General features: G+C 41.8%; 1 protein-coding gene across 1 annotated transcript in view; it reads left to right on the forward strand.

Moving 5' to 3' along the window:
* Nucleotides 1-1,013: 1,013 nt before the first annotated feature.
* Nucleotides 1,014-22,530, forward strand: part of LOC123507618 (hemicentin-2-like) — a 133,349-nt gene continuing 111,832 nt past the window's right edge. Inside the window, exon 1 of the mRNA XM_045260633.1 lies at nt 1,014-2,049. The gene's annotated coding sequence lies outside the window, so the exon portion shown is untranslated. The remainder of the gene's footprint in view (nt 2,050-22,530) is intronic.

Genomic DNA, 22,530 nt, shown 5'->3' on the forward strand with positions numbered 1-22,530 from the left:
AGAATGATGAAAGAAGAGTGACAGAGATATTTAAGAAGAGGAGATAGAAAAATTAATAAGAATAGTTGGTAGAAAAAGAAGAATGGAATATAAAAAATTAAATAGACGAAGAGGAACAAAGTAAACAGAAAAAAATAATAAAAATAAAGAGAGAGAGAAAACTGAAGATGAAGCCAATAAATAGTAGATAAGGGATAAAGATAAAGTAAACGGCATACAAAATAGAAGGAAAAGGAAGAGAAGGGAAGGGAAGGGAAGGGACGGGAAGGGAAGGGAAGGGTGGAGAGATTTAAGACTGCAGTTTGGTAGTCTGAGTGAAAAACGTCCAGGAAAGGATAGAGGAAGATTGTGATGGATTTGAGGGAGAGAAAAAGGGAAGGAAGAAGGGAGAAGGACTGTACAGGAAAGGGAGGAGGGAGAGGGAAAGAGAAAGGGAGAGAGAGAGAAAGAGAAATGTTGAATGATGTTAAGAGATTGAAGGGGGGACGAGAGAGAATGCTGGAGGTATATTTAGAGGGACAAGGAAAGAAAGGGGAAAGAAGGGGATTTTGAGAAGCTGAATGGAGGGAAGAGACGGGGATGGAGAGAGGAGAGAGGGGATAAGATGAGGGGAAAGGAGGGGAGGGACGGGGAAAGAGATTTTGAAAGGTGAATGAAGGGAAGGAGCAAGGAAAGGAGGGAGGAGATAAGACGAAGGGAGGAGATAAGAAGGGTAGAGGGGGAGAAGGAGAAGGGAAGGATAAGACAAGAGGGGGAGGTAGTGGAGGTTGAGGAGGTAGGGAGCGGTAATGGTCAGGGGGGAGGAGGAGGAGGAGGAGGAGGAGGAGGAGGAGGAGGAGGAGGAGGAGGAGGAGGAGGAGGAGGAGGAGGAGGAGGGGAGGAGGAGGATAAGGAGTTTGAGAGACTGGGGGGGAGAGAGAGAGAGAGAGAGAGAGAGAGAGAGAGAGAGAGAGAGAGAGAGAGAGAGAGGGAGGCGGACAGCACTGGTGAAGACTCTCAGTGTGCGGGCAGACCTCCCTGCGACCGCTACACACCGACGCGAGCACTGCCACCAACACGCACACACGTACACACACATACGCACACACATACCTGGCCGTCACACTTACCTGCTCTACCGCACCTGCTTGCCTTCAGACGGGCATCGGCAACCCAAGCAGGCATGGCGAGGCGCGGCGCTGGGAGTGTGGCAGTGAGGAACAGAAAGTGAAGTATTCCCTAAAATTCCTGGACAAGTTGGCTAGAAAAGCGATCGAGTGTGCGTGCGTTCGTGAGTGCGTGCGGGCGTTTGTGAAGGGGGAAGAAGGGAAGAAACACACCTGCCATTACGAGAAACACACCTGTCCGAAGCACCGTGTCGCGCCACTGAACTGTAGGAGTGTGAACTGAAGTGAACTAACTGTCTTACTGTGAACCGGAGGGGGAAAGACAGACAGACACATACACACACACACACACACACACACACACACACACACACACACACACACACACACACACACACACACACACACACACACTTAAACACTTTCACTTCCTCACGCCTAAGTTACAATCATGGCACTAGACACACCACACCCCCGCCCACCTCCTCCTTCTCTTCCTCCTTCGCCTTCCTCTCCTCTTCCGCCGATAAGTGAATGAGGGAGGAAGATTTACGAAGTGCGGAGGTGTAGGCGCCGAAAACAAATGACAGCAATGCGTGGGCGAGTGATTCCGTGATTCCTGTGTCGTGATTCCCAGTGTAGCGTGAAGAGAGAGAAGGAGAGAGGAGATAAATAGGAAGAGAGAGAAAGAGGGATAGATTTACACCTCACCACCCCTCGCTTTGAAGATCCAGCAGGGAAGACGAGTGACGTAACGTGTCTGTGCTTGTTTCGTTTCTAGGATTGCGTCACTCTTTTCGTGAGTCGCCGTGAGTCTTTCCCTCCCCGCGTCACGTTTGTCTCCTTCGCCACCACGCCGCCTCTCGCCCGCTCCAGAAGAAGGATGAGCCTCTACGAAGGACTCCCTCCCTCCCTCCTGCAGGACAAATAGGTGGTATAAATTGTAAGGATTCCCTAGTTATTTCTTCCCTCATTCCTTCCTTCCTTCCTTCCTTCCTTTCTCCTTCCCTTGTCTGTCCATCGAAATCCTTCCCTCCCTCATTCACTTTTTTTTCCTTCTCTCTTCTTAACTCTCTTTTTTGTGTGTTTTATCCTCGTGTGCTTCCTTCCTGTCCTTCCTTCCTTCCTTCCTACGGTTCTCCTCTTTCTCGGCACTTCCCTCGCTCTTCCTCTCTTCCTATCTCCTTTACCTCCCATATTTTCTTCTCCCAGGCATCAGGACCCTCACTCTTCTTCCTCTTCTCCTCTCCTCCACATCCTCTCCTTCTCCTCACCTCCATTATGACACTCCTTCCTCTTCCCTCCTGTCTTAGAATTACGCCTCCTTAGCACACCTTATTTCCTTTATTTTTTACCCCTTGACAATCAATGTTCGTTGTCTCTTAATACCCGAGACATAATCACCTGTTATTCATTTTTTTTTACTAAGTGGGAGAGCGTGAGAGTGAGAGGGTGAAAGAGAGTTTTCATTCATCATGGTTATTAAGAGGAAGAGTAACGGGATGCATGATTGTAATAAATGACACTTAATAACAAGATATTACGAACGATGCGATGTGACGTGGTGTATATAAAGTGATGTTATGTTATACTACCTCATTGTTTCTCTCTCTTCTTCTTTTTCTTTCTTTTCCTTCTCCTTCCCCTTCATCTACTCCCTCCTACTCTTTTTTCTCCCTTTTTCTACTCCTTCATCTCTCTCTCTCTCTCTCTCTCTCTCTCTCTCTCTCTCCATTTCCTCTATCTCCTCTCTTCCCTTTTACTTCCTCCTTCCTCTTCTTATCATTCTCATTTATCCTTCTTCTCCTTTCTCTCACTCTTCTCTATTCTTTTACATCTTCCTTCTCCTCCTCCTTTCTCTTTCTCTCATCTCCTACTCTTTTCTCCACTTCCTTGCCTTCTCTCATTTCCTCTTGTTATCTCCATTTTTTCCTTCCCCTTTCTCCTTCACCTTCCCTCTCCTCCTGTCCCCCTCTTTTCACTTTCTTCTCCCTCTCCTTCCCTTAAGTACCGTAGCGTGGCAAGGGAAGGAGGGAAGGAGAAATTGGTGGTTAGGGATCTGCTTTGTTTTTGCCTCCCTGAGTGACCCTTACAGCTGCCGAGGGGAGGTTAGGACCGGTACGCCATGCAAGGTTAAGGCCCTGGTGCATTATTGGTCTCACGTCTCTAAGTTCGATACCTGAAATGACTCACGTGTTTTGGAGGAGTTGTGGTGAGGTGAATTTCGTGGGTTTTGGGTTCACGTCGTTGTGTGTGTGTGTGTGTGTGTGTGTGTGTGTGTGTGTGTGTGTGTGTGTGTGTGTGTGTATTATCTGTTTTTCTTTCTCTTTTTCTCTCAGTGTGTCCTTTGAGTTATTTTTTGTTTCTCTATTTTTCTCTTTTTCTTTTTCGTCTTTTTCTTCTTGTGATCTTCCTTTTTTCTCTCTCTCTCTCTCTCTCTCTCTCTCTTATGATGTATTAATGTTAATGATCTAATGTATGTATAAATGAATGAATGAATGAATGAATGAATGAATGAGTTCTCTCTCTCTCTCTCTCTCTCTCTCTCTCTCTTGGAACTCAACTGCATCTCATCAATATCACTTTCAGACAGAGAGAGAGAGAGAGAGAGAGAGAGAGAGAGAGAGAGAGAGAGAGAGAGAGAGAGAGAGAGAGAGAGAGAGAGAGAGAGAGAGAGAGAGAGAGAGAAATGAGAAATAGAGAATGACAAGAGATAACTGGACAGAAAAAGGCAAATGAGCAACTTACAAAGCACAGAGAGAGAGAGAGAGAGAGAGAGAGAGAGAGAGAGAGAGAGAGAGAGAGAGAGAGAGAGAGAGAGAGAGAGAGAGAGAGAGAGAGAGAGAGAGAGAGAGAGAGAGAGAGAGAGAGAGAGAGAGAGAGAGAGAGAGAGAGAGAAAGTAAAGAAAAGAGAGAGAAGAATAAAAAAATCTTAGAGAGAGATGAAGCAGACATTAATTTTCTTTCAGAGGAGACCATTACTTATCTTGTCCTTTCTCCTGCTTCTGCCTCTCTTTCTCTTCCTCCTCCTTCTCCTTCTCCTCCTCCTCCTCCTCCTCCTTTTCCTCCTCCTCCAGCTGGTGCCTCAGCCTCACCTTTCTCGTCAAGGTCACCGGTAACACTCAAGACAAACAATTTCCTTCTGTCCTGAACGTGTGTGACTGATTATATGAGAGAGAGAGAGAGAGAGAGAGAGAGAGAGAGAGAGAGAGAGAGAGAGAGAGAGAGAGAGAGAGAGAGAGAGAGAGAGAGAGAGAGAGAGAGAGAGAGAGAGAGAGAGAGAGAGAGAGAGAGAGAGAGAGAGAGAGAGAGAGAGAGAGAGAGAGAGAGAGAGAGAGTTTTGGGGAAAATGAAGAGAAAAGAAGAGAAGTAACGAAAACCGGGGAGAAAATGAAGGAAAAATAGATGGTAGTTGCAAAATGGAAAGAGAGAGAGAGAGAGAGAGAGAGAGAGAGAGAGAGAGAGAGAGAGAGAGAGAGAGAGAGAGAGAGAGAGAGAGAGAGAGAGAGAGAGAGAGAGAGAGAGAGAGAGAGAGAGAGAGAGAGAGAGAGAGAGAGAGAAACATAGAAAGATATAAAGCATAACACCTACTTAATCTCAAAATGCTGAGTCATGATGATGGTGCACATTTCTTTACCTGGCCCAAAGGTGTCCCGGCTCGCAGGTGCGCCTCGTTAACGCCTCCCCACACTTTGTAATACTTTAATGAGGCAACTTGGGCAGCACTTTGAGGAGACGGAAGTAAATAAATGCAGCTGCAACTTCCTAATTCCTAATGTTGTTCATCCGGAGAGCGAGAGAGGGAAGGCGAGAGAGAGAGAGAGAGAGAGAGGAGAGGAAATGCTTGAGTGCCTCGCTTCCATCGCGCCTAATTTACATGGATAAACACACGACCTCTTGCAAGTGGAGATTACCCGTTTTTCTTTTTCTTCCTAAATGAGAAACACGTGAACAAATTAATTCATCTTGCTACGGAACGTGTTTATAACAAGAAAAGGGAGAAGGAAATGAAAAGTGACGTGTGTTTTGTAGTTTTAAATGTTTTTTTTTTTTCCTAGTATGTGTTGTGTTGTATCAGTGGTATTTTATATTTTTTCTCAGATGTTGTACTCTAAGGGAAAGGAAACCCATATTTCATTACTAGAATCTAGATTGCGTTGTGTTCGGTTCGTTTGGTTTGGTTTGGTTTGGCTTTCTTTGGCTTGGGGTGGATTGTTGTTAATTTTGTTATACTAAAAACATAACGCAAAGGAAGACAAGGAAGTAGCAAACCTCTCGGCTCACACGACGCTGCCTGATATACGCTATACTAATGAAAATTAAAGTAAAGGATGTAAGGTAGCAAAGATGAAACTTCCTCCTTTTCTCTTCCTTTTCTTCCGTTTTCTCCTTTTGCTTTTACTAGCACTGCTGCTATTATTATCCCTACCGCTGAAAACCACCACTGACATTATTACTACTATAAATAAAACAAGTATGTAATAGCACGTGTAATAATAGTAGTGATAGTAACAATAATAATGACAATAACGATATGTCAACCACCACCACCACCACCACCACCACCACCACCATCACCAAGAATACCAATAGGAACGACAACCATAATTTCTTCTTTATCCCCACCGAACCCTCTCGCTCTCCCTCGTGAGTATCTGGGTAACCTGACCTGACCTGACCTTCGCTGGCCCCATGTCTAGTCAGAGAGATGGCGGATGGCGGACGGTCAGCTTCAAGTGAATATCTATCTTGGAATAACAAATCTATCGAGGATACAAGGGAGTTTTTCCGCGCGGCTCAGGCTAACTTCTTTAAAAATGTCGATTCGGCTTTAAACTTTGAGCCCGAGACCTCCTCCGTAACCACATTCCCGGCACAGAGCGCGAGACTCAATGTGGGAAGACACTGTGAACGAATATTAACCGTGTGAGTGAAGACAGGGATGACAACAACCGCATTAGTCTGTCTCTCTCTGCCCGGGTTCTCCTGTGACCCTCCTCCTCCTCCTACTCCTTCTGTTCCTCTTCTTTCTCTTCTCTTTCCTGCGTTTCCGGATCTCTGTGTCTTCGTTGGAGTTTGAGACAGTCCACGAGGCACCTTAGGCTCTTCTGTGCCTTGTTATCTTTTGTTTTACTGCTACTGCTGCTGACAATCCTATTGTTTCTATTTCTGCTGCTTCTTCTCTTTTTGCTACTCGTCTATTGTGTCTACTTCTACTACTGCTATTGTTATTATTTTCCAGCTATTTCTTCTTTTTCTACTTTTTTACTGCTGCTACTGAGACTGTTTTCGTTTTATTTTTGCTGCTGTTTCTTCTTCTTCTACTCGTCTGCTGTTACTGCCACTACTACTGCTATTATTACTATTCCTCCTACTATTTCTCTTCTTTTTTTTCTACATTTTTTTACTGCTGCTACTGACACTAGTATTGTTTTTACTTCTGCTACTGCTTCTTCTTGTCCTTCTACTCATCTACTGTTACTACTACTACTACTACTACTACTCCTACTACTGCTATTATTTCTATTTCTCCTCTTTTTCCTACATTTTTTTATTGCTACTATTGACGCTTCTATTTTATTCTGCTTCTTCCACTTTTCCTACCTCTCTAATGACACGCCTGTTGCTGATACTTCTGCTACTGCTACCACCATCACCACTAATACCTTTCCTCTCCTACCTATCATTTCTCAAGCGTATAAAAGAAACAACAGACGCCGAAAAAAGGACGTGAAAAAAATGCAGAAGGGAGGAAAGGGGAACAAATTGACAGTGGGCAGCGTAGGTGATGGGAGGGGAGGACAGGACAGTGAGGGAGGGTGGGAGTGAGAGTGAGAGGCAGGTCACGCACGCCATGCTGACTCCCCTGACTCTGATTCTTGACCATGAATTCTGCATTAGGGCAAGCTGTAATTCACTCTGACACATATGCGTCTCATGGTCACGACATCTGGGCGATTGAGCAGAAAAAATGTACACAGTCAGGGAAAAATGTATACTAGTGTCTCCATATGCTTCCTATTTATCATCATTCAGGTGTAGTTTGCTATAATCTAATTTGACACCTGTTTATATATGAAGGACACGACACCTAGATGATACCTGGGCAGAAATAGAAGAAAACTAACACACGCAGGTGAAAATTCATACCAGGTTTTCCATCTCTATCAATTTTTTTTTGTCAATATAGATGCAATTTACTGTAGTTTGTTATAATCTAATTTGACATCTGTTCGTCTTACGGTCACGACACCTGGAGAACACTTAGAAAAATATACACACTTACACAGGTAAAAATTCTATACAAAAATGTCCATCTAGTTCTCTTTTCTCGTCAGTAAGATGTAATTTCCTATAATCTAGTTTACAACCTGTTCATCAGAGAGACACGACACCTGGGCAACACCTGACTGTCTTTCCTACTGCCTGTAACTTTAACTCTTTCAAGTGGGAGGGTCCAAGACGATCCCAGATATTTCAAACATTCCTTTTGATATTTCTTTGTTTTGGAACTGGCATTTCACTAGGACAAAAAAGAAAAAAAAAGGAAATAACGATTATCCGAAAAGAAATGACTGACTTCCTTCATATACAACTCCAGAAGGTTTAGAAGAAGATGATTTTTTACTTTGATTCAGGTTATGTGCGTACATGGAGAAGAAAACGTCCAGTAAGAAAATGTCCAAGGGGGAAACATGTCTAATTATCTACTAGGGGAAATGTACTAGTGCTAAAAATGTGCATGAAGAAAGGTGCTGGTGGGAAAAGTCAAGAAAAAGACGATAAAGAAAAAGCGCAAGGAGTGGGAAAAGGGATGAAAAGAAGAGAAATGTCAGGGAAAAGAAGGAAAACAAGAGGAAGAAGCGCAAAGAGTGGGGCGAGGGATGAAAAGAAGGGAAATGTTAAGGAAAAGAAGAAAAAAAGGCGGAGAAAAAATGTAAGGAGTGGGGATGGAGGGATGAAAAGAAATGTCAGGGAAAAGAAGGAAAAAGATGAAGAAAAAGCGTAAGAAGTGGAGGGAGGGATGAAAAGAAAGGAAATATCAGGAAAAAGAAGAAAAAAAGGAGGAGGAAAAAGCACACGGAGTGGAGTGAGGGATGGAAAGAAGGGAAACATCAAGGAAAAGAAGAAAAAGAGCGAAGGAGAAAAAGCATAAGGAGTGGGGCGAGTGATGAAAACAAGAGAAATGTCAAGAAAAAAATGTTCAAAGGGTAAATCTCAAGGAGGAAAATATCCGGCACTCATCCTTCCCCACGTCAACACAGTATAATTCACGTCAACACCTCGTTAAGACACATGAGAGGGTGGCGACAACATAAAAGCCAACACTAGATCAACTTTCACCTCTGCACAACTTACACTGGAATTGACGTCACGGATTTCAAGGCTATTAGTCCGATTGCATTATAAACAGAGTGAAATCAAATAAAACGCAGTCAATTTGTATCTCATGAAAGTAAACAAAATCTGTGACATTATTTCTTATCGGAACTGTGCATCGGTTTAACGTTTTTGATAATTTCACCATTAAAATTGACTTTCATCTCATTCATCTACCTTTTTCCTGTCAGTTATATGTAATTTACTTAACCACTTGGCCAATACACGTGGGTGAGGATGACAGAAGCACAAAAATCAACAGTGAATCAACTTTCACCGACGTAAAACTCAAAGCGGAAGTGATGTCACGGATTTCAAAGCTATTAGTGCGATTGCAAAACGTACAGTGAGTGAAATGTAAAGGGAATCCCAACACTATCTCATGAAAAGGGAAACATAACAATATCGCATGAAAATTACTAAAATCTATGATATTATTGTGAACAGAGCACAGTCAATCTTCTTTAGGCAATAACATGATTTCAATACTGATATCGTTTACTGTAACACCTTTCCATATTAACAACACTCATGAAAAACAAACCAAACCAAGAGAAACTAAATTATCACCAAAATATCGCGTCCCCTCAAAAATATATCACTCTCCAACCTCAGCAATTAAAAAAAAAAAAAATGTGAAAAATTAAATGCAAACAAAATTTTCCTTTTTTTCTCCTCTCACCTAAAACACATAAACTTCCAGACTAATTAGGTAAAGACGTAAACAATTTTCACACCTGCCCGCTTCAAGGATAACACACCTGGCGGACACTTTAGCCAAGAAGAAGAAGAAGAAGAAGAAGAAGAAGAAGAAGAAGAAGAAGAAGAAGAAGAAGAAGAAGAAGAAGAAGAAGAAGAAGAAGAAGAAGAAGAAGAAGAAGAAGAAGAAGAAGAAGAAGAAGAAGAAGAAGAAGAAGAAGAAGAAGAAGAAGAAGAAGAAGAAGAAGAAGAAGAAGAAGAAGAAGAAGAAGAAGAAGAAGAAGAAGAAGAAGAAGAAGAAGAAGAAGAAGAAGAAGAAGAAGAAGAAGAAGAAGAAGAAGAAGAAGAAGAAGAAGAAGAAGAAGAAGAAGAAGAAGAAGAAGAAGAAGAAGAAGAAGAAGAAGAAGAAGAAGAAGAAGAAGAAGATGATGATGAAGAAGAAGAAGAAGAAGAAGAAGAAGAAGAAGAAGAAGAAGAAGAAGAAGAAAGAAAAAGAAGAAAAGAAAAATCAATAAAAGCAAAAAGTAACAACAACAAAAATATCGCCAAACATCACCACAAGTCTTCATATCATTAACTAAAGATCAATCATACCACCACCACCACCACCAACACCACTACAACCACCACCACCACATAAAAAAACACCTTTAAAACCCCATAACATCACCACCTGTCTTCCTGTCATTAACCTAAAGATACAATGTCGTACAAAACGCTACCACCATCACCACCACCATCACATAACATCACCAATCTATCATTAACTAAAGGCGCAATCTAGCACACTTCACCACCACCACTACAACACCTCAAGGTCACGAAGGACACCTGAGCAAAACACCTGAGGAGACACAGAAAAAAAACACGGCATTACATTGACTCTCATTTATATTTCAGTTTTTTTCTTCCTCTTTTTGGTTTCCTTTCAAGTGTTAGGTTATCAGAGGCGAAGGAAAGGAGGAAGAAAGAAGAAAGGAAGGAGGAAGGAAGGAAAGAAAAAAGGAAGGAAGGAAGGAAGGAAGGAAGGAAGGAAGGAAGAAGCAAAACATGTAAGAAAGGAGACAAGAGATGGAGAGAAGGAGGGAGAGGAAAGCAAGGGGGCGTGGAGGTCAGGATGAGGGAAGGGAGAGGGGAGAGGAAGAGAAGGAGAGGGAAGGGAGAGGAGGGAGGGATGAAGCTCACTTTCCAAACGACCATGGAGAGAGAGAGAGAGAGAGAGAGAGAGAGAGAGAGAGAGAGAGAGAGAGAGAGAGAGAGAGAGAGAGAGAGAGAGAGAGAGAGAGAGAGAGAGAGAGAGAGAGCAAAGGTAAGAGTTATTGCCACGAATAAGGAGGAAATAAGGACAAACTGGTGATAAAAGACGGTAAGAAGAAAAAACTGTGATAATGATGTGTAATTATGTAAGAACGAAGAAAGAAGAGAGAGAGAGAGAGAGAGAGAGAGAGAGAGAGAGAGAGAGAGAGAGAGAGAGAGAGAGAGAGAGAGAGAGAGAGAGAGAGAGAGAATATCATTATCATTCTTACTTGTCTCTCTCTCTCTCTCTGCTCCTTTTCCATCCTTCTACCACCACCATCACCACTACCACCACCACCACCATCACCACCACCATCACTGCCACCACTACTACCACTACAACGTTACGTATGTTCCTAATAAGAAGAGACAAGAGAAACATTAGCCCCAATTACGCAGGACATCACAGAGCAAGGAAAACGATAAGAGACGAATAACACAGCTTTACGAGTTACGACTCAGAAAGAATACGAAACATAACACAAACTAGCACGACCTTACTACGACCTTCCTGACGATTCTAAGTATATGACCTGCCCTCAATGTGACAGACAGACAGACAGATGGATAGACAGACAGACATACAGTACTTCCCATAATTTAGTTCAGGCTCTCTTTCATTACCCCGTTTTCTTTCTGAGAGTGGCATTCCCTGTTTTTCCTCCTTATTTTTTATATTTCTCTCTCTCTCTCTCTCTCTCTCTCTCTCTCATTTTGCGTCTCTTCCCACGTGTACTTTTTGAAAATAGAGGAAAAGGATTCACAAAAGGTTTATAAAGGGTTCAGAGAGGCGCTTTTTTTGTATACCAAGGAGGGGTAATGACGTGTGTGTGTGTGTGTGTGTGTGTGTGTGTGTGTGTGTGTGTGTGTGTGTGTGTGTGTGTGTGTGTGTGTGTGTACTCCACGACTCCATTTGCTCCACGACTCCATTTGCAGGTCCGATTGGATTCTCTTTAACAGGACTGAGAGAGAGAGAGAGAGAGAGAGAGAGAGAGAGAGAGAGAGAGAGAGAGAGAGAGAGAGAGAGAGAGAGAGAGAGAGAGAGAGAGAGAGAGAGAGAGAGAGAGAGAGAGAGGGGTTCAATCCCCCTCGTCAGGTTACGACATGAAACTTACGTACGACTTAAAATTTACGACTCCTCTTTACTGCTCGTCGAAACTTGGCTCATAGCACGATTATGACTACTACTACTACTACTACTACTACTACTACTACTACTACTACTACTACTACTACTACTACTACTACTACTACTACTACTACTACTATTACCACCACCCCCACCACCACTGCTACTACTACTACTACTACTACTACTACTACTACTACTACTACCACCACCACCACCACTACTACTACTACACTACCACCACCACTACTGCTACTACTACTACTACTACTACTACTACTACTACTACTACTACTACTACTACTACTACTACTACTACTACCACCACCACCACCACCACCACCACAACCATCACCACCACTGCTGCTACTATTACTACTACTATTATTACTACTACTACTACTACTACTACTACTACTACTACTACTACTACTACTACTACTACTACTACTACTACCACCACTACCATTACCACCACCACCACCACTACTACTACAACTACTATTACATCTATCATTACAACCATGAACACTTCCCCACACAGTTACACACACACACACACACACACACACACACACACACACACACACACACACACACAGAAAACACACAAAATCCTAAAAACGCTTCAAAAACTTCTGCAGCAAATGATGATTCTTGGATATCCCTTTGTGGTGCTGAAAGTAGCATTGTAGCATTATACTCTCTCCCGTTTTCTACGAGGCATGTGCTCATAGGAGGAGAGGGGCGGAGGGGTGGGTATTCATCTATTCACCGTACTCTGAAGCGCTGTGAGTTTGGCAATATCCGGAGAGAAGAGTTCCGAACAGCGTCCTGTATTCTACGCATTCATTCACTCCAGGGGAATTTTGCTTGGCGAGTTTTAATCATTACTCGCAGCGGAGGAAAACTTTTGGGGAAGGGAGCGGGGGGGGGGAGGGGGTGAACGTAAATAGAGTCTAAATAAATGCTGAAATAAAACCTTACAGCGTATTGCTTTTAAACATACAGACGCGGGTTTACTCGTTCATACATACATACATACATACATTTTTTGGTGTTTGTTTGTCTGTTTGTATCTCTCTCTCTCTCTCTCTCTCTCTCTCTCTCTCTCTCTCTCTCTCTCTCTCTCTCTCTCTCTCTCTCTCTCTCTCTCTCTCTCTCTCTCTCTCTCTCTGTCAATGCTTTTATTAATTTTGTAACCCTTTCTTCCTTCTTCTTTTCCGTGTTTTAATTCATTCTATCTACTCTTTTGTTTTTTTGTCTATTCAATTTACGGTTTTCCCTTTTTTTCTATGTTTATCTGAATTTTTTTTCAATACCATAATTTAATTTCTCTCTCTCTCTCTCTCTCTCCTTACCTTCCACCCTCCCTCTCCTACCAAATCCCCACCAAATATCACACACACACACACACACACACACACACACACACACACACACACACACACACACACACACACACACACAGCGAACTTCTCCAACGCTCCCAGAAAGTCTTGCGGGTTTGTGGAAGGGCGAAGTGAGACAGAGAGAAGAACACGAGCGCTATCATTCAAGTCTTCCGAACGAAAACCAATGTCACGGCCTTCGAAGTGCCGGGGAAAAATTGTAATTCGATAAAAGAATAGACTATGTGAAATTCAACAGCAAAGGGGAGAGAGAGAGAGAGAGAGAGAGAGAGAGAGAGAGAGAGAGAGAGAGAGAGAGAGAGAGAGAGAGAGAGAGAGAGAGAGAGAGAGAGAGAGAGAGAGAGAGAGAGAGAGAGAGAGAGAGAGAGAGAGAGAGAGAGAGAGAGAGAGAGAGAGAGAGAGAGAGAGATTGAGGGAGGGAAAGGTATAGAATCCACACATACTTTTGTCTAAACTAAGCCATATTTTTCCATTCGTTCATTCATTCATTCATTCATTTATCACACACAGAGAGAGAGAGAGAGAGAGAGAGAGAGAGAGAGAGAGAGAGAGAGAGAGAGAGAGAGAGAGAGAGAGAGAGAGAGAGAGAGAGAGAGAGAGAGAGAGAGAGAGAGAGAGAGAGAGAGAGAGAGAGAGAGAGAGAGAGAGCACTAGAAAAATATAAAGTAATGAAAAATAACAAAAAATAAACGAATTGATAAGAAAGACAACAGAAAGACGAGAGAGAGAGAGAGAGAGAGAGAGAGAGAGAGAGAGAGAGAGAGAGAGAGAGAGAGAAAGGGGTCCGGGAGAGAGAGATAGCCACTTTGGTCGCCTTCTCACGCCAAGGCACGGATTCCCACAGTCTCCAGCGGCTTTCAACAGCGTGGGGAATTAATGGTCGTTTATTAGTAAGCAATTCGGGCTGTGCAGGGGACTCGCAGCGCCAGTGACCCTCAGCAAGGCGGCTCAGTGAGGGGACCCTAACATAACGTATACTAACTTGACCTTGGCTGACCTTACCTAATAAAACCTGACGTAACTTGAGCTGACATAATCTAACATAACATGACCTAACATATCTTGAAGTAATATAACTCGGTTCTGACCTTAAGTAACCTAACATAGCGTAACTTTACTTCATCTGACCTACCCTGATCCTGTTTGGCTTAACCTAACCCGACTATTTGATTTAGTCTAACTCAATGTAGTTTGATGTAATTTGGCCTTATCTAATATAGTATAACATAGTTTAGCGTAATCTAGTCTAGTATAATCTGACCTTACTGTATCTAATATTTGTCCTGGCTTGGCATAAACAAACAATATAGTATAACCTTAACTTAATGTAACACAAACTGACTTGATTGAACCATAAGTAAATTTGATCTAACCTAGTCTGACCTAACTTATCGTAACCTTATCTAACTTAAAACAATTGAACTGATAAAGGAAAAAAATTGCGTGCCTTGATATGACCTAACTTACCCTAACCTAACCTAACCTAACCTAAGATGTTCTAACCTAAATTAATCTCTGCAAAAACCGGCAAAAAAAAAAAAAAAAAAAACTACTTTAATCACTTTGTATCAATGCTCGATACGTGAATGAGGGAATTTGGACACTGTTGATGAGGAAGTTACGTGATATATGTGTATTGGACACTATTTGTAAGGAAGACATTTGAATCAGTAAGCTTTGACACTTTATGAGGACAATTCGTGAGTGAGTTAAGTAATGTTGTCACTGTTTATGAGGGAAATACGCGATTTCAGGCATTTTTCCTCAGTTCTTTGCATAATTCACGGCTCGGTTGGTTGTAAAGTTACCACTGGAAATAAAGGCAGCCCCGCAATGCTATTTGTAAGTCTAGCCGAGTCATAAATTCAGAGATGAGATTTATGTCCGCGCGTTGCAGTCAATATTTTTCAATTTCTTTACGCCATAAGCAGATTCTCACGCCTATGTAAAAGTTACGGCGCCGTCGCAGAAATGAATCTACGTAAGAATCGACTGCTTGTAAACTTAACGCCGAATATATTAACGCTCAATTCCGGTCGTAAGTTGAGTCCACTCGTAAAGCAGAAACGATGTATGATTTATTTTGTTAATGTTTTACTCGATATTTATTCCATTTTTCTTTTCCCGTAAGCAGATTCTCGTTCGCTGCTGGAGTTTATTCGCCGTCCGTCATTTATGTAGAAAAAAAAATCTATTTACTAACTCGTGCTTGTAAAATCTGGAGAGTTAATATTGAGGATTACGATAAACACGCAACAGTTTTTACGATCCTGGTGAAGCCACAAATCAGAGAAATTTTTTTATTTGGAAAGTAAAAATTAGTGTAGCATTTTTGGTTAGATCACAAATTAAGAGGATCCTGGTTAAGCTGCAAATCAGGAAGAAGTAATTTTAGATAGGTTACAAAATAAGAAGAGGTAGTTTTTGATTAGAACGTAAAAAAAATAGGTCACTAGTTTTGGTTAGATCTCAAATTAAGAGATGATTTTGGTTAGGAAGCAAATCAGGAAGAAGTAATTTTAGATTGGTCACAAAATAAGAAGAGGTAGTTTTTGATTAGAACGTAAAAAAAAAAAAAAACAGGGTACTAGATTTGGTTAGATCACAAATTAAGAGGAGTAGATATTAGTTACGAGGTAAATTCTAACGATACTGGGACGTATTTTTAGCATGAATTTTGGGTGTGATTAGACGATTTTATTTGCATTGAAAAGTGTCTATGGAGGTCAAAAGATTAATGGCCAGAGTCTTCACTGTTCCAATCCCCCACATGAGTTTCCGAAGCTGTATAAAATCACACAATGAATATAGAAACGCGTCATGGTACGGAAGGAGTTAAGAGGATCCTGGTTAAGCTGCAAATTATAAATAAGTAATTTTGGATAGATCACAAAATAAGAAGTGAATTTTGGTTATAAAGTAAAAATATAAGTAGCAGTTTTGGTTAGATGACAGATTAAAAGGAGTTGATTTTGGTTAGGAGGCAAATCAGGAAGAAGTAATTTTGAGTGGATCACAAAATAAAAAGAGGTAATTTTTGGATAGAAGGTAAAAATTAAGGTAGTAGTATTGGTTATGTCAAATTAAGAAGAGGTAATTTTGTTTAGGAAGCAAATCAGGAAGACTTAATTGTGAGTAGATCACAAATTAGAAACGTAGACAAAACACGTGACTTTTGAGTGTTCGAGTCCATATTTTATAATCACGTGGTGGCAGAAACATGTATAATAAAGTCAAGTTGCTCTCTGCCTTAAACACACTTTGCGGAATAAGAAAGTTGGACTAAAAATACAAACACAATGCAATTTTAAGGTAAAGTGAAAAAGGGTCCGCGGTGGTACAGTGGAACCATGCGCGCTTTGGGGTTCGAGAGGTCTCCAAACGCAAGGGTTCGAATCCTGTCCACGGTCCGAGTGAAGGTTAGGCTTCCTCACTCGGGGCAACAGTTTCCTAGCGGGTGGGCTTTGAGGCAGGAAGTACCCCCCAAAAATATTCCCTTTAGCCCATAAATTCCCGTGAAAAAGCCCACATGGTATAAATATATATAAAAGAGAGAGAGAGAGAACTATATTTATTACTGTATTTTTCCTATGACCCTTTCAATTTCTGCTTCATGTATGTATACGTGAAGGCACGTGCATTCCTCTCGTGGCATGAATAAACTTAAGACATAGTTTGAAGAGTTAGTCCTTCAGGATAAATGAGGTCTGGAGAGTTATAAAGTCACCACTGCAATACATAACCAGGGAATACTTCTTGGTGGTTAAAGCGAATGGTGTCAAGGCATCTCCATTCCTGACTCGGTTCTTACTTTGGAATTCTTTACATTTCCTTTTTGGGAGACAATAAGAAAGCCTTTTTTTTTTTGCCTGAAATTGCTTTGGCTCTGGCTCGCCTCCCTTGTGAATGAAAATATATCCAAATAAAAAAAAACGTGAATTTCAATAAACTCGACATAATACTTGGTCATAAATTAATTCCCTCAGCTTAACCCCTTCAGTATCGTGACGCGTCTCAATATTCATTCTACTTACTATTTGGTGATTTTATATAGCTTCAGAAACTCATGTGGGAAAAAAATAGTGAAGACTCTGGCCATCAATCTTCTGACCTCCTTAATGTCAATAAAATCGTCCAATCACACCATAAAGTCATGCATTCCAGTGCTGAAGGGGTTAAGTGACGACCTCCTCCATTGCAAAGCTACCTCTCAAAATAAGCAAGAAATACGTAACAGCTGCCACTTTTTTCTTATGTAAGAAGGAAAAACCGATCAAGAGCAACAAAAAACGAATACACAAAAAGGCTCACTGAGGTGCCAGTCCGCGAAGGGTCTCCAAGCGCACAGGTTCGAATCCTGTCCACGGTCCGAGTGTAGGTTAGCTTCCTCACTCGGGGCAACGGTATCCTAGCGGGTGGGCTTTGAGATAGGAGGTACCCCCAAAAAAGTACTCTCTTTAGCCCATAAATTCCTGAGAAAAGCCCAAATGGTATAAAAAAAATGTCTTGAAACCAGGTCATAGGTAGATGGAAACACAGAAGCAGCGAGAGAGTTCAGGAATCGTGGAATTGAATCAAGACGTAATGTAGCAGCAGTGCTCGAGTCAGGATCTTTCGTCTCCACTTAAGAAAATATCGCTCCTCTCATAAACAAAGTAAAATTCTTCTGATTTTAGGATTATTTCTTAGACTCGTTTCTCATCTCTTGGTGTCGTTATTGGTACAGTCGCCTTTGTCTCGTCCAGGCTGCGAGTCGTCCACAAATCACGTCAATGTTTCTGGTTTTTTATCATGAAAGTATTAAAATGAGTCTTTTTCATCTCAATTTCCTGGAAAAAAGTATAAAGAATGACGAGCGGTCTGTTTATGAAAATACGATTATGAAAAACTGCACAAAAAAAAAAAAAAAAAAAAAAAAAACAAAGGTACTGTCCATTACTTATGCACGGGAAATAAATGGGATTGCATAAGTCTTTTTTTGCCTCACTTTTTCGGGGGTGGAGGTTTATCAAACATTTTTCCCTTTCCCGCAAATTTTTCCTGCCCGTAGCTGGCCTCCGTAAAAACTGATGAAAAAATATGTAAAAGTGGATTTAGAATTATGCCATCTATCACTTGTCTCTCATTTGATTCAGCGGGACTGTATTAGAGTAACAAAAAATTAGCAGGCCTTTGTTTTTTTCCATCCCACCAAAACTTTATGTGTCGCTAACAGGCAGTTTTTGAATCTACAATCAATAAAAAAAATAGGAGAGGGAATTCAGGATCATTTATCACTTGCCTCTTATAAAAGTACAACGAAACGGAAAAAATCTAGCATGTCTTTTTCTTCGCTTTGTGGTGTCCCTACCTGTGTTTTTATTGACTTGGAACCAGTAAAAAAAGAAAAGATGAAAATAAAAGAGAATTCAGGCCATCTATCACTTGCCTCTTATGATTCAATAAAAGAGAGAGTAACATAAATTGATCAGGTTTGTATTCCATTTCTCCTTCTTCGTGCAGCTAATTGGCTTCCTTTAAACCTAGAAAATAGCCCCTTCAGTACCGTGCCGCGTTTTTATATTCATTCTGGCTACTATTCGGCGATTTTATACAGCTTCAGAAACCTATGTGAGGATTGAAATAGTGAAGACTGTGGCCATTAATTTTTTGACCTCCACAGAGCCTTCCTAATGTAAATAAAACTGTCTGATCATACCACAAAAAGTCATAGTAGAAATGTGTCTCAGTATAGAAGGGGTTAATGCAGAGACAATATTGAAGTGACCAAGATATAAGATGATTAATGTTACAATATACCATTTACCGCTGCCTCTTTGGGTTCAGTGAGGCAATACAGTAAGAGAAATTGAAAAAAAAGATTTATGTATTTGCTATTGTTTTTAACGTTTCGTGTACCCAGCTGGCTTTCACACGTAAAATATTAATAAATGTAAGATTGTAACGCCTATCAATTACTTTTGCAATTCAGTGAGTGCACAAAGCAAGAAAAATTCATCGAGCTTTTTATTTATATATTCATTAACCTATCTGCTTTGCCTTCCTCCTGTCCCTCGTTGGCCTTCACATATACAAATTGATAAAAAAAAGATAAAAAAGTGAACGTAGCATTAGAACATGTATCAGTTGCCTTTTACACTTTAAAGAGACTAAAGAAAAAGAGAAAACTAACAAACTCATTTATTCATTCATTTGTTTTCCCATTTTTCGCGTCCATAACTGACCCTTTTCACGTACAAAATTAATAAAGAGGATAAAAAAAGTGAATTAAACATAAAAGCATCTACCAAATGACTTATAATCCATTGAAAGTAAGAGAAATTGAACACATTTTACATTGACATACTCACTTATCAATCCAGTTTAGTCATTTTTCGTGCCAATAAGTGTATTAAAACTATATAAACGTGAATTAAAGGCTCAAAGCGCTTCCCGACACACTGAGGTCACAAAGGAACGTACCCATTGAAGTGACACGATCATTTCCCGCGTCTCTACCTGTACCCGGGGACTAATTAGGCCAACCTGCAATTATCTCACCATCTCGTTTCCTCTCATGATTTCTCAGAGCTGTGGGGGGTGGAGAGAGAGAGAGAGAGAGAGAGAGAGAGAGAGAGAGAGAGAGAGAGAGAGAGAGAGAGAGAGAGAGAGAGAGAGAGAGAGAGAGAGAGAGAGAGAGAGAGAGAGAGAGAGAGAGAGAGAGAGAGAGAGAGAGAGAGAGAGAGAGAGAGAGAGAGAGAGAGAGAGAGAGAGAGAGCAATATACTGTACTCTGGAAAAATTAATATTAGCCATATCTCTTAATTAATAACCAGAAAAAAAGAATAATAGGAAGAGGAAAAAAACATTATTTTCAAACTGGGGAGCGAATTGAGAGAGAGAGAGAGAGAGAGAGAGAGAGAGAGAGAGAGAGAGAGAGAGAGAGAGAGAGAGAGAGAGAGAGAGAGAGAGAGAGAGAGAGAGAGAGAGAGAGAGAGAGAGAGAGAGAGAGAGAGAGAGAGAGAGAGAAACTAAATTACAAAACACAAACAAACTCACTAATTGTATCTTGCCTACTCACCGGGTTTAGAGAGAGAGAGAGAGAGAGAGAGAGAGAGAGAGAGAGAGAGAGAGAGAGAGAGAGAGAGAGAGAGAGAGAGAGAGAGAGAGAGAGAGAGAGAGAGAGAGAGAGAGAGAGAGAGAGAGAGAGAGAGAGAGAGAGAGAGAGAGAGAGAGATGAAAAGAAAAGAATAACTGCACAAAATAGAGCAAACAAAACAAAAGAAAACACATGAACATAATTGCAAAACGCCACGAGAGAGAGAGAGAGAGAGAGAGAGAGAGAGAGAGAGAGAGAGAGAGAGAGAGAGAGAGAGAGAGAGAGAGAGAGAGAGAGAGAGAGAGAGAGAGAGAGAGAGAGAGAGAGAGAGAGAGAGAGAGAGAGAGCAGTTCAAGTGTACAGTGAATGAGTGGTTGCTACGGACAGACAGACAGAGGCAGGCTGGATAGAAGGCATTAACTGTGACTTCTTTAGCCTAATATTGTACGAAAGTATGTAATGTATAATGTACAAAACTCTGTATATCTATGTAAATTGGTATAAATAGAGAGAGAGAGAGAGAGAGAGAGAGAGAGAGAGAGAGAGAGAGAGAGAGAGAGAGAGAGAGAGAGAGAGAGAGAGAGAGAGAGAGAGAGAGAGAGAGAGAGAGAGAGAGAGAGAGAGAGAGAGAGAGAGAGAGAGAGAGAGAGAGAGAGAGAGAGAGAGAGAGAGAGAGAGAGAGAGAGAGAGAGAGAGAGAGAGAGAGAGAGAGAGAGAGAGAGTCAATGTTGATCCTGCGCTTCCGAGTCTACCTGGAAATTAGCAAAGATGGAAAGTAAATGTTTGTGGCGTGGCGAGGATTGCTGAAATGCGATACTACGTTGAGAGGGGGTGGAGGAGGAGGAGGAGGAGGAGGAGGAGGAGGAGGAGGAGGAGGAGGAGGAGGAGGAGGAGGAGGAGGAGGAGGAGGAGGAGGAGGAGGAGGAAGTAAAGGAAGAGAAGGTGCAGGCTAATATTTTACTTACACACCTACAAGGAAGATGAAATGGCTTGAGCGAGAGAGAGAGAGAGAGAGAGAGAGAGAGAGAGAGAGAGAGAGAGAGAGAGAGAGAGAGAGAGAGAGAGAGAGAGAGAGAGAGAGAGAGAGAGAGAGAGAGAGAGAGAGAGAGAGAGAGAGAGAGAGAGAGAGAGAGACTGCACTCCGCCAGCCCTGGGCCCAGCCACATGGCCACACCACCAGAGCTGCCACATCCAGGGTTCACCAACTCGTCGTCCCTTTTGCTAGGACGGAGACCTTCCTTCGCTCCTTCCTTCCACGTTACACTCGAATGTGGAACCATCTGGTTATGCAGACACAGCTTCACTACACCACCTCCCTACACACCTTTAAGTCTGCTGCCAATGCATGGATTAAACAACCATAGCATGTAAATAGCACATGTACTGTACGTGTTTGTATAATTGGTAATTTCGTTTTGCATATTTTGGTTGTTCCATGTATTTAATTCCATGTCAAAAATAGTTTTCAGCAACCCTACTGAAGCTCTGGACTAACCAATGTATAAAAAATATGTAATAAAGTAAAAAAAAAAAAAAAAAAAAGAGAGAGAGAGAGAGAGAGAGAGAGAGAGAGAGAGAGAGAGAGAGAGAGAGAGAGAGAGAGAGAGAGAGAGAGAGAGTACTGCATAACGAATCACAAACAGAAGCCTCAGGTACAAAATGAGTACTGTTGTTTTATGTTTTCGTTTTCTCCTTAGCCTGTACAACAAAATAATGGATTACAGGGAGTTACAAGGGATTACAAGAGATTACAAGCAACAATGGAGGCTTAGATGCTTACTAAGAGAGAGAGAGAGAGAGAGAGAGAGAGAGAGAGAGAGAGAGAGAGAGAGAGAGAGAGAGAGAGAGAGAGAGAGAGAGAGAGAGAGAGAGAGAGAGAGAGAGAGAGAGAGAGAGAGAGAGAGAGAGAGAGAGAGAGAGAGAGAGAGAGAGAGAGAGAGAGAGAGAGAGAGAGAGAGAGAGAGAGAGAGAGAGAGAGAGAGAGAGAGAGAGAGAGAGAGAGAGAGAGAGAGAGAGAGAGAGAGAGAGAGAGAGAGAGAGAGAGAGAGAGAGAGAGAGAGAGAGAGAGAGAGAGAGAGAGAGAGAGAGAGAGAGAGAGAGAGAGAGAGAGAGAGAGAGAGAGAGAGAGAGAGAGAGAGAGAGAGAGAGAGAGAGAGAGAGAGAGAGAGAGAGAGAGAGAGAGAGAGAGAGAGAGAGAGAGAGAGAGAGAGAGAGAGAGAGAGAGAGAGAGAGAGAGAGAGAGAGAGAGAGAGAGAGAGAGAGAGAGAGAGAGAGAGAGAGAGAGAGAGAGAGAGAGAGAGAGAGGTAGGTCACGCACGTGGTAGCTCCGTGTTTTTCGTGGTGTTACAGTGGTTTAACAAAGTGCAGTGTTGTGAAAATTTCAGTGCTTGAAGTGCTAAGTGTCCTGGTGTCCATGTAAAAGTGTAAGGTG

The sequence above is a fragment of the Portunus trituberculatus genome, chromosome 23 (assembly GCF_017591435.1).
Source record: "Portunus trituberculatus isolate SZX2019 chromosome 23, ASM1759143v1, whole genome shotgun sequence".
NCBI lineage: Eukaryota > Metazoa > Arthropoda > Malacostraca > Decapoda > Portunidae > Portunus > Portunus trituberculatus.